This window comes from Heteronotia binoei, chromosome 5 (genome assembly GCF_032191835.1).
Source record: "Heteronotia binoei isolate CCM8104 ecotype False Entrance Well chromosome 5, APGP_CSIRO_Hbin_v1, whole genome shotgun sequence".
Lineage (NCBI taxonomy): Eukaryota > Metazoa > Chordata > Lepidosauria > Squamata > Gekkonidae > Heteronotia > Heteronotia binoei.
Window position 1 is genome coordinate 4,700,699 of NC_083227.1, and position 13,453 is coordinate 4,714,151.

Below are 13,453 nucleotides of genomic sequence, written 5' to 3' on the forward strand. Positions count from 1 at the left end.
AAAAACACATGAAAGACTAAAAATAATTCTGGAGAGATGGCAGCAAGGTCCAGATGAAAACTCAGCACAAGGGGAATGGATTTGTGAGGCAAAGAGCTCAAGTCCCCCCAAGGATTGATTACTAAGTGGCCTGGAGCGAATCGTGGGCATTCATAACTTGAGTCTCCCTGCAACTAACATCCTTATGTCTTTCAAGGCCATACTCTAGAATGTGGTCATTGGTTAATTGTCAGACCCTGTATCCAGTCCTGCAAACAGGAGGGTGAGGAATCTAGGAGGGTGCTGACATCCTCTGGAAAATTCCATCAAGCTGGACCCTTGATTGGGTCATTAGGACCACCTGACCCTAGAGAGGCAGAAATTATAATACAGGGATGGATAAGAGGGAACCCGGGCTAACTTTCTGCTCACGCCATGCTAATACACCTTGATGTTTTCTTGCTGCATCATGATGAATAATTCTCTCTAGAGTTATTTAAGTTACAGTTGGAATTCTTATACTGCTAAAAGAGGTGTCATCTAAGTCCTTCATATCTTAGAACAGTTACCTTCTCTTCTTTTCCTGTTGCTAAATTGCAGAAACTGCTGTTTTATGACGTCTTATTTTGAAATCTTTAATTGGGCCGTTTTGTGATGTCTTAGTTTTAAATCCTTAATAAAATTTTGTATATTTTTAAAAGGGGTCTGCTTTTCTTGTGTGAAGGATCCTTAGGTACCCGCTGAATGGGTGTTGCTCAGGTACAAAGAGCAGTTACCCAGGGGGACCGAGGCTTCGGTTCTGGAAAGGATCATTTTCAGATCACAGGCAGAGCAGACGTTTGTAATCCCAACCCAAAGGTTGCCAACAGAGAAATGAGGATCTGGCCCCTTCCGGAGTGCATCTGAGGGGCTCTCATCCACTTTCTCTTAGGCCACGACACCTTCTCTGGCCTAGGGGGTGGCCACAACACTGGCCTCAGTTACCCTCATGCAAGTACACACTATTGAGCAACACAAGAAGTCGCCTCATACTGAATCAGACCCTTGGTCCGTTGGAGTCAGTACGCTGTTTCTACCAGTGGTTTTTCAGGGTCTCAGGCAGACATTTTTCAATCCTCTGGAGAAGAGGCGGCTGAGAGGTGATATGATCGCCATCTTCAAGTAATTCAGGGGCTGTCTTATAAAGCAGGGGTGGCCAACGGTAGCTCTCCAGATATTTTTTGCCTACAACTCCCATCAGCCCCAGCCATTAGCCATGCTGGCTGGGGCTGATGGGAGTTGTAGGCAAAAAAAAAAACATCTGGAGACCTATTGTTGGCCACCCCTGCTATAAGGGATGGTGCAGAATTGTTTTCTGTGGCCCCGGAAGGTCGGACCAGAACCAATGGGTTGAAATTAAATCAATGGAGTTTCTGGATCAACATTAGGAAGAACTTCCTGACCGTTAGAGCGGTTCCTCAGTGGAACAGGCTTCCTCCTTGGGAGGTGGTGGGCTCTCCTTCCTTGGAGGTTTTTAAACAGAGGCTAGATGGCCATCTGACAGCAATGTGGATCCTGTGAATTTAGGGGGAGGTATTTGTGGGTTTCCTGCATTGTGCTGGGGGTTGGACTGGAGGTCCTTTCCAACTCTATGATTCTATCTCCTTTTCCCTGGAGATTCTCGGTGGTGAGCCTGGGACCTTCCTTAAGAAGAACATAAGAACATAAGAGAAGCCATGTTGGATCAGGCCAACGGCCCATCAAGTCCAACACTCTGTGTCACACAGTGGCAAAAAATGTTATATACACACATACACTGTGGCTAATAGCCACTGCTGGACCTGTGCTCCATATTTTTATCTAAACCCCTCTTGAAGGTGGCTATACTTGTGGCCGCCACCACCTCCTGTGGCAGTGAATTCCACATGTTAATCACCCTTTGGGTGAAGAAGTACTTCCTTTTATCCGTCTTAACCTGTCTGCTCAGCAATTTCATCGAATGCCCACGAGTTCTTGTATTGAATTTCATCGAATGCCCACGAGTTCTTCCTTGGGAGGTGGTGAGCTCTCCTTCTTTGGGGGTTTTTAAAATGAGGAGAGGACTCCCAATAACGGCTTCCCATTAAGGGCAGGAAGCTACCAGCTGGATATTAGGAAAAACATTTTGTGCTAAGAGTTGTTCTACTGTGATATCAGCTACCCGGGGAAGAAGTGAGTTCCCCCTCCCTGGTGATCTTTAAGCAGCAGCTGGACAAACATTCATCAGGGATGGTAAGTCTAGGCCAATCCTACATTGAGCAGGGGGATGGACCAGATGGCCTCTACGGCCCCTTCCAACTCTGTGACTCTAGGATTCCAACAGAGGCTAAACGGCCATCTGACAGGAATGCTGATTCTGAGAAGTTAGGTAGACAACGAGAGGGTGGAAAGGAAGGGCTGCATCAGTGCTTAGTTCTGGGACCGTTTTCTTACATGTCCAGGGAAATGTGATTGCCAGTTTGGGGTCAGGAAACAACTTCCTCCAGGCCAGTTCAGTCAAGATTCCTGGAGGGTTGGGGTTTTTTTTGCCATCTTCTGAGCATGCAACAAGGGCAGTCCTGAATTTCCTGCATTTAGCAGGGGGTTGGACTAGATGACCCTGGAGGTCAGTTCCAAGTCTACGATTCTATGAACATGTGAATTTTCCTTATAATGAACCAATCTATTGAGGTCAGCATCACCTGCTCAGTCCAGCATCGGCTCTCCAGGGTCTCAGGCAGGTCTTTCCTATCACCTCCTTCCTGATCCTTTTCTCTGGAGATGCTCTCAGTCTGAACCCAGGACCGTGTGCTTGCCAAACAAAAACTCTGCCCCTCCCCAAATAGTTTGACTGGCCTCAAAATAGTTTATCGTTACGCAATATGTTGATTCATGCCTCCGCACAATGGAACAATTTGCACCATTCGCGCCTATGAAAGATCCTTACCCAGAGAGGCCACATTCCTATAGTTCTCCAGCATGACTTCCCTGTAGAGAGCTCTTTGTCCTGGATCCAGCAGGGCCCACTCTGCCTCCGTGAAAGAGATGGACACCTCCTCAAAGGAAAAGGGACCCTGGAAGAACAAGAAGATTCCCCCCTCTTCAGAGATTACGCCAGGCAGAGATTGCACACTGGGCGTTACAAGCCGTGGCTGGCTGGCTCAGGCTGAGTGGGCTGAAGTTGAATCCAATGAAGACTGAGGTCCTTTGCGTGGGCCGGGGCGGACCGGGAGGAGAGATCATTCTGCCGGCTTTTGACGGTGCGCCACTGATACCAGTGCGCAGGGTCAAGAGCTTGGGAGTGCTACTGGAATCCTCACTATCAATGGAGGCCCAGATAGCCGCCACTGCTAGATCCGCCTTCTTTCATCTCAAGAGGGCAAGGCAGTTGGCTCCCTTCTTGGAACACGACGACCTAGCAACCGTGATCCATGCAACGGTCACCTCAAGACTAGACTACTGCAATGCCCTCTACATGGGGCTGCCCTTGTGTCGAACACGGAAACTTCAGATAGTGCAGAATGCGGCAGCCAGGCTGTTGGTGGGACTACCTCGATGGGAACACGTGTGGCCTGGGCTGCGGGATCTGCATTGGCTGCCGGTCGTTTACCGTGTTCGCTATAAGGTGCTGGTTATTACCTTTAAAGCCCTATATGGCCGAGGACCTGCCTACCTTAGGGACCGCCTCTCCCCATATGTTAACCGGAGAGCACTGAGATCTAGCTCCCAAAACCTCTTACAAATCCCTGGGCCAAGAGAGGCTAGAGGGAAGACAACCAGGGAACAAGCCTTTTCAGCAATGGCCCCTCGATGGTGGAACCAACTTCCAGAGATGGTGCGAGCCCTGCGGGATCCGAATCAGTTCCGCAGGGCTTGCAAAACCTTTCTCTTTCAGCTCGCATTTAAGTCAGGACCTGACCAAATTGACTAAATTGTTTTGTAGCCCTAACCATCTTATGCACAACTGTGACTGACAGTAATGATTGTATGACAGTATGTATAATTGTGATTGATAGTAGTTATAGCACCTGTTTTATCTATTTTAATTAATTTATGTAATTGAACTGTATTTTAAATCATTGTTTATCTTGTATTTTATCTAATTCATGGCATGCCATGTCTGTGAGCCGCCCTGAGCCCGACTTTGGCGGGGGAGGGCAGGATATAAGAATAAAACTTACTTACTTACTTACTGGAAGGGAGTCATCTGGGAAGGTATGGAAAGTAAGGCTTGGGATGGGTAAATGTAACAGCATTCAAAGGATCTCTCGCTGTGCCCCCTCTCCTACCTGGATTGCAGGTGCAGCAGCTGTTTCCACACCTCTGAAAAGACAATGGCTCAGTGGCATCTCTTCACTGCCTGTTTCTGAGACAAGGGAGGAAGAAGGCTGTTTGCTTGTCTGTTCCCAGCTTCACACACCCCCTTCCCAGAATTATGAAACCTTGCCCTACCTACATTCCCAGTTTTTAAACACTTTTACTACATTCTGGGAGAGGCAGAAGAGAAGCACCAGGGACCAGTGAGCCTCAGGGAGTTTCCGTACTGCCAACGTATTTCAGGCTTCTGTGGGACTTGGGTTTCCTCTATGGGGACTTGAAGGTCTCAAGAATGAGTTTCCAGAGTGTCTCTGGGCATGCTAACTTCACAGTCAGGTTTTCAGCCAGATGCAACTTCAACTTGGCATCACATCTGTCCCAACCCCCACCCCAAGACCCTCCCCACAGCTCCTGGGTGGGCAAGCCATAGCCCCCCACCCCCTGCTGCCCACAGCAGCCCCCCAGATGACCCTTCAAGCACAGGCACTGAAGCCACATTTCCCCAGGATTATTGGCCCCTAGGAGTGCTTTCCAGAGCTCTGCTCCCCCAGAAGGTGGGGGCTCCCTTGATTCCCCAGGCTGAAGGGCTCTGCTGAGGCTTGTCTGCATTCCCCCTCCCTCCTCGCAATTCAAGACCTTCATGGAAGGAAGGTGAGATAGGAATATATATTTTAATTAATGACAGAAATTGACCCCGAGGAATTTGTCTAGTCTCATTTTAGAGGCATCACAATTTGTGGACATTGAGTGACACCAATTAACACTGAGTTGCTTCATTTTCATCTGACCTGAACTCTCTACCCTCCACATTCACAGGCTGCCCCAATTGCACCCAGGCACAAGGAGTCCTCACCACAGGAGATGGCATCTTGGGCATGCTCCACCGCCTGCACCCTCTGCCCCTGCTCCAAGGAAGCTCCTTCTGCCTCAGGGATTGCAGCTTCCATCTCCAAAGGTGCTCCTCGCATCTGAAACAGCAGTCAGGGAGAGGGGTAAGAGATGGAAGGGAAAAGAGACCAAGGAAGAGATCCTGCCCCACTTAGGGTTGCCAATCCCCAGGTGGGGGCAGGGGATCCCCCTGGTTTGGAGGCCCTCCCCCTGCTTCAGGGTCGTCAGAAAGCGGGGGGAGGGGAGGGAAATGTCTACTGGGAACTCTATTATTCCCTATGCTGTTTTATTCGCATAGAAAATCATGGAGAATTGAAAAAAAAATTTTTTTTTTTAAATTGATCCACGGGTATCTAAGGCTCTGGGGGGGGGGCTGTTTTTTGAGGTAGAGGCGCCACATTTTCAGTATAGCATCTAGTGTCTCTCCTCAAAATACCCCCCAAGTTTCAAAAAGATTGGACCAGGGGGTCCAATTCTATGAGCCCCAAAAGAAGGTGCCGCTATCCTTCTTTATTTCCTATGGAAGGAAGGAATTGAAAAGGTGTGACGTCCCTTTAAATGCGATGGCCAAAACTCCATTTGGAGTTCAATTATGCTTGTCACAGCCTTGATCTTGGCTCCACCCCAATGTCTCCTGGCTCCACCCCCAACGTCACCTGGCTCCACCCCCAAAGTCCCCAGATATTTCTTGAATTGGACTTGGCAACCCTACCCCACTCCCAGACTCTGCACCCTTCTCTCAGCAGATTTGGTGAGTTATCTGCAGGGGTCAGAAATTCGCTACCAGAAGAAGCTCTGGGCAATTATCTGTTAAGGAAACTTTAAGATAAGGTCAGATATTGTCGCTTGAATTAGACACATCTGGAGGGAATACCCTCACCTGTTCTGCCTGCCTCTTTTCCTCTGCCTGACTCAGGAGGAAACCTTTGGCCAGGGCCACCGCCTGGGAACTGGTCTCCGGCCCACATCCTCTGACCCAGCCCTGCATTTCCTGGGGCAGGAGAGTCAGGAACTGCTCCAGGATCACCAGGTCCACGATCTGCTTCTTGGTGTGCCTCTCCGGCTTCAGCCACTGGCTGCAAAGTCCATGGAGCCGGCTGCAAACCTCTCGGGGCCCATCGGCTTCATGGTAGCGGAACTGCCAGAAGCACTGGCGATGCACATCTGAGGTCATGGTATCCTTAACCAGGACTTCTGACACAGCCCTTTCCCAGAATTCAGCATCACTTCCAGGTGGGATGGGATGGGGTCTCTTTCTTGCTCTCTTGCCAGTTCCAGGTCCTTCTGGGTCCTTCTCTTCCATCTCCTTCCCCTTCTCTTCGGCCACCTCTGTCTTTCAAAAGTGGCCTTTATTCACTTTGTTCTGTTTTTGTTAACTTGTACTCCGCCCTTTCCCATGAACTGGCTCTGGGAGGATGACAACAAAGTTAAAACAGTTTAAAACTACCAGCTAAAACTACTGGCTCTGAAGTGAGGCTTTTCCCTGAGAGGACAGAGGGAGACGGACAGGAGTGAGTCAAAAGGAAGATACACACACAAATATGCAGACACACAGATGCACGTAATAAATACAACCTCCATTCCCAAAAAGAAGCAGGGAATAGACCACATGTCTTTCATCCAGAGAATTATCACAGTTTTCTCCCAGCCTCATATTCTAGCTCACCCTGAAAGAAGGACCATTTTCCAGAGTCCAGACTATTTGGAAAAAAGGCTACACCAAGACCTTGAACACCTCTGCATGGTTACTAATTATCTCAGTGGTGGAGATTGTAGTTGGCGGAAGAGTCAGCCAAAATCCTTGCCATGCAACCAGCCAATCAGCATGAATGATTCATACATGTGATCCCATCTGGGATTCCTTACTGGGCCCCCCAAAGGCAGGCTTCATAGTCTTGTTGGCATCTCCCTTAACGAGATCTGAACCCCCCCCCCCATCCTGGGACTGTGCCCTGGTGTTCCTCCCTGTTGTGCTGCCTGGGGGTCTGTGCCTCTCTCGCCTGGCAAAAGGATGCCCTTCCTCCCACCCCAACCCCAGTGCAGGAGGGGGAATCTGGCATCGTGTTGCGGCTGCCTCTGCTAAGTGAGCCGTGGAGGGATGGGGCAGGAGCGATGCATTTGAAGCAGGTGTGTTCTCTTTCTGTGTTCCTATTTTGCAAACCCCTGATGCAGGTGGGGACTCGAACCCAGATCCGTGGAGCCCCCTGGTGTGTTTACATGCCATGATTCTCACAGTGGTGGATTCTTGTGTGGCCTTTGTTCCTCCAGGCCCTGTATATATTGGGGGCGTGGCCACATCAGCAAGCTCCACCCCTCTCTGCCTGTCAGGGGAGCTGCCTAATGCTCTGATTGGTGGGTGTGGGTGGTGCTTGCATGAGCACTAATGGGGTTGCTAGGTGCTCTCCACCTTGGCAACAGGGGTATTTCAAATGTTCCTCTCCTCTGCTGGGCAGCCCCAGCCCCACATCCGGAGGTTAGGATGGGGCTGCAGCCAAGGCAGGCTGGCCTTCCCTTCCCCCAGCCCCCAGCCCTTTCTTAACTCTTCCCACTCCCCAAAAGGCCAGCTTGGGTTGTTGGTTTGCAGAATGAAAAAGAGCAGCAAGAGAATACAGTTAACTTTTCTTACACCGATTATCGCTTATCCCCGACAAACTCGGCTTCCAAAGCTGAACAAGACCGGTGCCTAATAGAGTAACCAACCTCTAGGGGGTGAAGCCAAAATAACCAATCAACTACCCTGAATAAATAACCAACAAAGTTCACTACAAGTGCCAAAGAAATCCCTGAGAGATTGATCCAGGCCATCCTCAGAAGGCCCCCACTTTGCACTGAAATCCACACGTGAAACTGACAATACTTTTTGCAAGCCCTTTGTTCAAGGAACACTGGATCAGCAGGAGCACTTTTTGCGTTCTCTTGAGAGAGGCTGAGAGGACGCTTGCACTTTAAAGGACATTTAGGGCACTTTATATTGTGAACTGCGCAAAGGATATATGTGTGGAAGAGATGCGGACTGATATATTTTTTACTGAGCATAAGAACTAATATTTGGATCTGTAGTAAAAACCTGTTAGTTATGTATTCACAGTAGTTGATTATGGTGGCTTTAGGAGGTGTTTCCGTGAATCTCTTGGTTTGTATCCTCCAGGTGGGGCCTGAATTTCTCCCAGAATTAGAACCCACCTCCAGCAGACACAAATCAGTTCTCTGAGAGAAAACGGCCCACCTGGGACAGCCGCTGCTTGCAATGATCCCCGCCTCCCTCCCTCCCAAGAGCGAAATGCTTATTCCTCCTCCAAGACTTACTTCCAAGTAAACTTTCTCAGGATCCGGCGGCTGCAAAGCGTCTCTCTCCTGCTGCAGCTTCTTTGGAAGCTTCTCCCTTCCTCCATCGCCCTGCAAATGCAAACCCCTCCCCCTCCCCCAGGAAGAGCCCCCTCCCTCTCCTGCCCCCCCCACTTGCTCGGCCTCTCTAGCAAGCAGCTCGGCGGTCTTAACCCTTCCAGTGCTGCAGAGGAGCTTCATGTAGGCTGCGGTCAGCCTCGCCTTGTGCTCCTCAACGGGGCTGCTCGGGAGTAACTTTGCAGCAGGGGGCTGCGCTCCTCCCGGGGTGTCCCCGGTGCTGCTGAGGCAGCTCAGAAAAAGGAGGCTGCAGCTGGGTCCCCCCTAGAATAAGGACCGTAAAACTCAAGGGGGGCGAAAGGGGAGGTTGGTGCTAAGGAGATGAGGGTCTTCTTTCAAGAGACTATTGAGCGCTTCTGTTGCCCCCCTGGAGAGAAAACCGGGTGGGGCCTCCCGGCGCTTCCTTGCACGTCCAGGGAGATGCTGACGGCCACTTTGGGGGCAGGCAGGCCGTGGTGCACAGCTGGTGGGGGGCAGGGGACTGAAGGGTATGCATGATGTTTGTGGTGCTTCCTGCAGGCTAAGAGATGGGCTACAGTGTGATGGTGCTTTGATTTCATTTCCTCAAAAAAAAAAAAATCATATGGATTTATGAGGCTCCGTGCTTCGGAATCATGTTTCTGTTGCGTGGTGTTGCCGTGAAGCTGTGGATGCAGGATTTCTGTGGCGTCACCTGTGGCCATGTTTATAATGTGTGATTTGATGCTGAATTTGGGGCGATCCGATGCAAAAACTATGAGGATGCATGAGAATTTGTGGGTTTGAACCATATCTTTGCAGCATGGTGTTGCCATGGATGCGTGGTTTTTCTGGTGCAAGCAGTGTCCCTGGACATGATATGTGATTTGATGTTGATGTTGGGGGGACCCAAAGCAAAAACCCTGAGGATCCATGTGGAGCCGTGCCTTGGATTCATGTTTTTGAAGAAGACTGTAGATTTATACTCCGCCCTTCTCTCTCTCAGAGCGGCTCACAATCTCCTTTATCTTCTTTCCCTACAACAGAAACCCTGTGGGTGGGGCTGAGAGAGCTCTCCCAGAAGCTGCTCTTTGAAGGACATCAGAAACCATCTAGAAGAAACACGGATCAGAGCTGGCCCTTCCACTTGGCAAATTTGGCATTTGCCTAGGGCGGCAGCCTGGGGTATGTGTGCCAAATTGGGAAACCCCCCCCCTAACTCACAGAGGCCTTCCCTGCTCTGACGCCAGCTTTCTCGCTCTCACACCATCTTTCTTGCTCTCAGGCTGCCTTCCCTGCTCTTGCACTGCCTTCCCCCACTCTAGGCTGGCTTTCTTGCTCACCTGCCCCCTTCCCTGCTGTCACGCCATCTTTCTTGCTCTCAGGCTGCCTTCCCTGCTCTCGCACTGCCTTCCCCACTCTAGGCTGGCTTTCTTGCTCGCCTGCCTCCTTCCCTGCTCTCATGCCATCTTTCTCGCTCTCAGGCTGCCTTCCCTGTTCTCGCACTGCCTTCCCCACTCTAGGCTGGCTTTCTTGCTCGCCTGCCCCCTTCCCTGCTCTCACGCCATCTTTCTCGCTCTCAGGCTGCCTTCCCTGCTCTCGCACTGCCTTCCCCACTCTAGGCTGGCTTTCTTGCTCGCCTGCCTCCTTCCCTGCTCTCACGCCATCTTTCTTGCTCTCAGGCTGCCTTCCCTGCTCTCGCACTGCCTTCCCCACTCTAGGCTGGCTTTCTTGCTCGCCTGCCCCCTTCCCTACTCTCATTCTGCTTCATACTGATGAAAGCCATAGCATGGCATCCGCTCTTCTGAAGTTCGCTGTGCCTGGACTCAGCTTTGGGAATTTTGTGCAAAATTTGTTACCGATATCTCCACTTGAATAGATGTATGTTAAACGCAGTGACATTGTCAAAGTTCTATTTTTTCAGATATACTTCTCTGGAGGTTGGCAACTGTGTCCCACTTGCAGCACAAATCCCGCAGCAGCCCCCCACCCCGATCCTCCCTCTGGCTGCCCTGTCTTTCCCAGTCTGTTGTTTTTAACTGCTTAGCTCAAAAGTGGCCAAACTTGCTTAAGATAAGAGTCAAATAGATTATATGTCAGATGTTTGAGAGACAGAAGACATGAACAAACATTATACACATCTTTTTTTTAATACTTTTTTTTTGCACAGAAAGATAAATGCATAAGTATGCACTTGACAATATGACCATGCTAAAAGGAGAGTTTTTAAAAAACAAAACCTGGGAATAAGAGTCCTCATAAGACCATCATAGGGAAAGGTTAGGGGGTTATTTTTTGGCACCAGTAGGAGAAGGAAACACACAAGCATTATATAAATCTTTCACCTCTGTTTGCATCATTATGTATCTCTCTTTGCCATGAATCCTATGTTCCTAAACACAGCTCCTCCAAGAGCAAATGTCACCCCCATCTTTAAAAAGGGTTCCAGAGGAGATCTGGGAAATTACAGGCCAGTCAGTCTGACTTCAATACCGGGAAAGTCGGTAGAAACTATTATCAAGGACAGAATGAGTAGGCACATTGATGAATACGAGTTATTGAGGAAGACTCAGCATGGGTTCAGTAAGGGAAGATCTTGCCTCACGAACCTGTTACATTTCTTTGAGTGGGTGAATGAACATGTGGACAAAGGAGACCCAATAGATGTTGTTTACCTTGACTTCCAGAAAGCTTTTGATAAAGTTCCTCATCAAAGGCTCCTTAGAAATCTCGAGAGTCATGGAGTAAAAGGACAGGTCCTCTTATGGATCAAAAACTGGCTAATTAATAGGAAGCAGAGAGTGAGTATAAATGGGCAGACTTTGCAGTGAAGGACGGTGAGAGGATATTGGATTTATATCCCGCCCTCCACTCCAAAGAGTCTCAGAGAGGCTCACAATCTCCTTTACCTTCCTCCCCAACAACAGATACCTTGTGAGGTGGGTGGGGCTGGAGAGGGCTCTCACAGCAGCTGTTCTTTCAAGGACAACCTCTGCCAGAGCTATGGCTGACCCAAGGACATGCCAGCAGATGTAAGTGGAGTAGTGGGGAATCAAACCCGGTTCTCCCAGATAAGAGTTCGCACACTTAACCACTACACCAAACTGGCTCTCCTCTAAGCAGTGGGGTGCCGCAGGGCTCAGCACTGGGTCCCATGCTCTTTACTTGTTCATAAATGATTTGGAGTTGGGAGTAAGCAGTGAAGTGGCCAAGTTTGGAGATGACATTAAATTGTTCAGGGTGGTGAGAACCAGCGAGGATTGTGAGGCACTCCAAAGGGATCTGTTGAGGCTGGGTGAGTGGGCGTCAACGTGGCAGATGAGGTTCAATGTGGCCAAGTGCAAAGTAATGCACATTGGGGCCAAAAATTCCAGCTACAAATACAAGTCGATGGGGTGTGAACTGGCAGAGACTGACCAAGAGAGAGATCTTGGGGTCGTGGTAGATAACTCACTGAAAATATCAAGACAGTGTGCGATTGCAATAAAAAAGGCCAACGCCATGCTGGGAATTATTAGGAAGGGAGCTGAAAACAAATCAGCCAGTATCATAATGCCCCTGTATAAATCGATGGTGCGATCTCATTTGGAATACTGTGTGCAGTTCTGGTCACCACACCTCAAAAAGGATATTATAAGAATGGAAAAAGTGTAGAAAAGGGCAACTAGAATGATTAAAGGGTTGGAACACTTTCCCTATGAAGAAAGGTTAAAAAGCTTGGGGCTCTTTAGCTTGGAGAAACGTCGACTGCAGGGTGACATGATAGAGGTTTAAAAGATAATGCATGGGATAGAGAAAATAGAGAAAGAAGTACTTTTCTCCCTTTCTCACAATATAAGAACTCGTGGGCATTCGATGAAATTGCTGAGCAGACAGGTTAAAACGGATAAAAGGAAGAACTTCTTACCCAAAGTGTGATTAACGTGGAATTCACTGCCACAGGAGGTGGTGGCGGATACAAGTATAGACAGCTTCAAGAGGGAATTGGATAAAATATGGAGCAGAGGTCCATCAGTGGCTATTAGCCACAGCGTGTATATATATGTGTATATATATATATAATTTTTCCGGCCACTGTGTGACACATAGCGTTGGACTGGATGGATCATTGGCCTGACCCAATATGGCTTCTCTTATTGTTATGTTCTTATGAAACTAAGGGGGGAACCCAGCACTGCCCCCTTTAATTCCATCCTTCCTTCCAGTGGCTCTCTCAGCTTTTGCACTGGCTTTCCCCGCTCTAGGTCCGTGGGTGATCTGTGTGGTGGAGAAGGGCTTGGAAGCCTGCCTATTTCCCCCTCCTTCTCCCCTTCACACACGGTGGAAATATCTATCTATGGGAAGTGCTCAGAGGCTAACTGTGGTCCCAGTGTGAAGCAAGCTTACTTGAGAGTAAGCCTGCATTAAATTTCTCCTCAACGTCTGCGAGCTGCACAATATGCGTGAAAGAGCCACATGTGGCTCCCAACTCACAGTTTGGACACCCCTGGCTTACGTTTTACCAGCTGCTTTTGTCCAGACTCAGCTGTATTTATGGCCAGTGACTGATGCATCTTCTTCTTCATCTTTTGGTGTGTGTGTGTCCATCTGAAGGCCATGACGACCTCTGGTGACTGACCCCTGCTGGAGGCCTGGAGGATATTCAGGGAGGTAGCTAAATAAAGCCTGCCTCTGCATCCCCACTGCTGGTATTCCAAGGAGGTCTCCCATCCAAGTCCTTGCCAGAGTCGACCCTGCTCGGCTTCTGAGATCTGACAAGATCAGGCTTGCCGGGACTCTCCAAGTCAGGGTCCATTTCATTCTGCATCTTGACTCTAATTAGCCTTTCCTGGCAACTAACCGTCCGCCCACCCCCTTTCTACTTAGATGGAAGGGTTGAGGAAGTTCTCTTTCACTATCTGAAGAAGTGTGC

General features: G+C 49.3%; 1 protein-coding gene across 1 annotated transcript in view; it reads right to left on the reverse strand.

The window, feature by feature from the left end:
- LOC132571576 (zinc finger protein 420-like) overlaps window positions 1-13,453 on the reverse strand; it is an 895,908-nt gene that overhangs the window by 496,408 nt on the left and 386,047 nt on the right. The window lies entirely within an intron of this gene.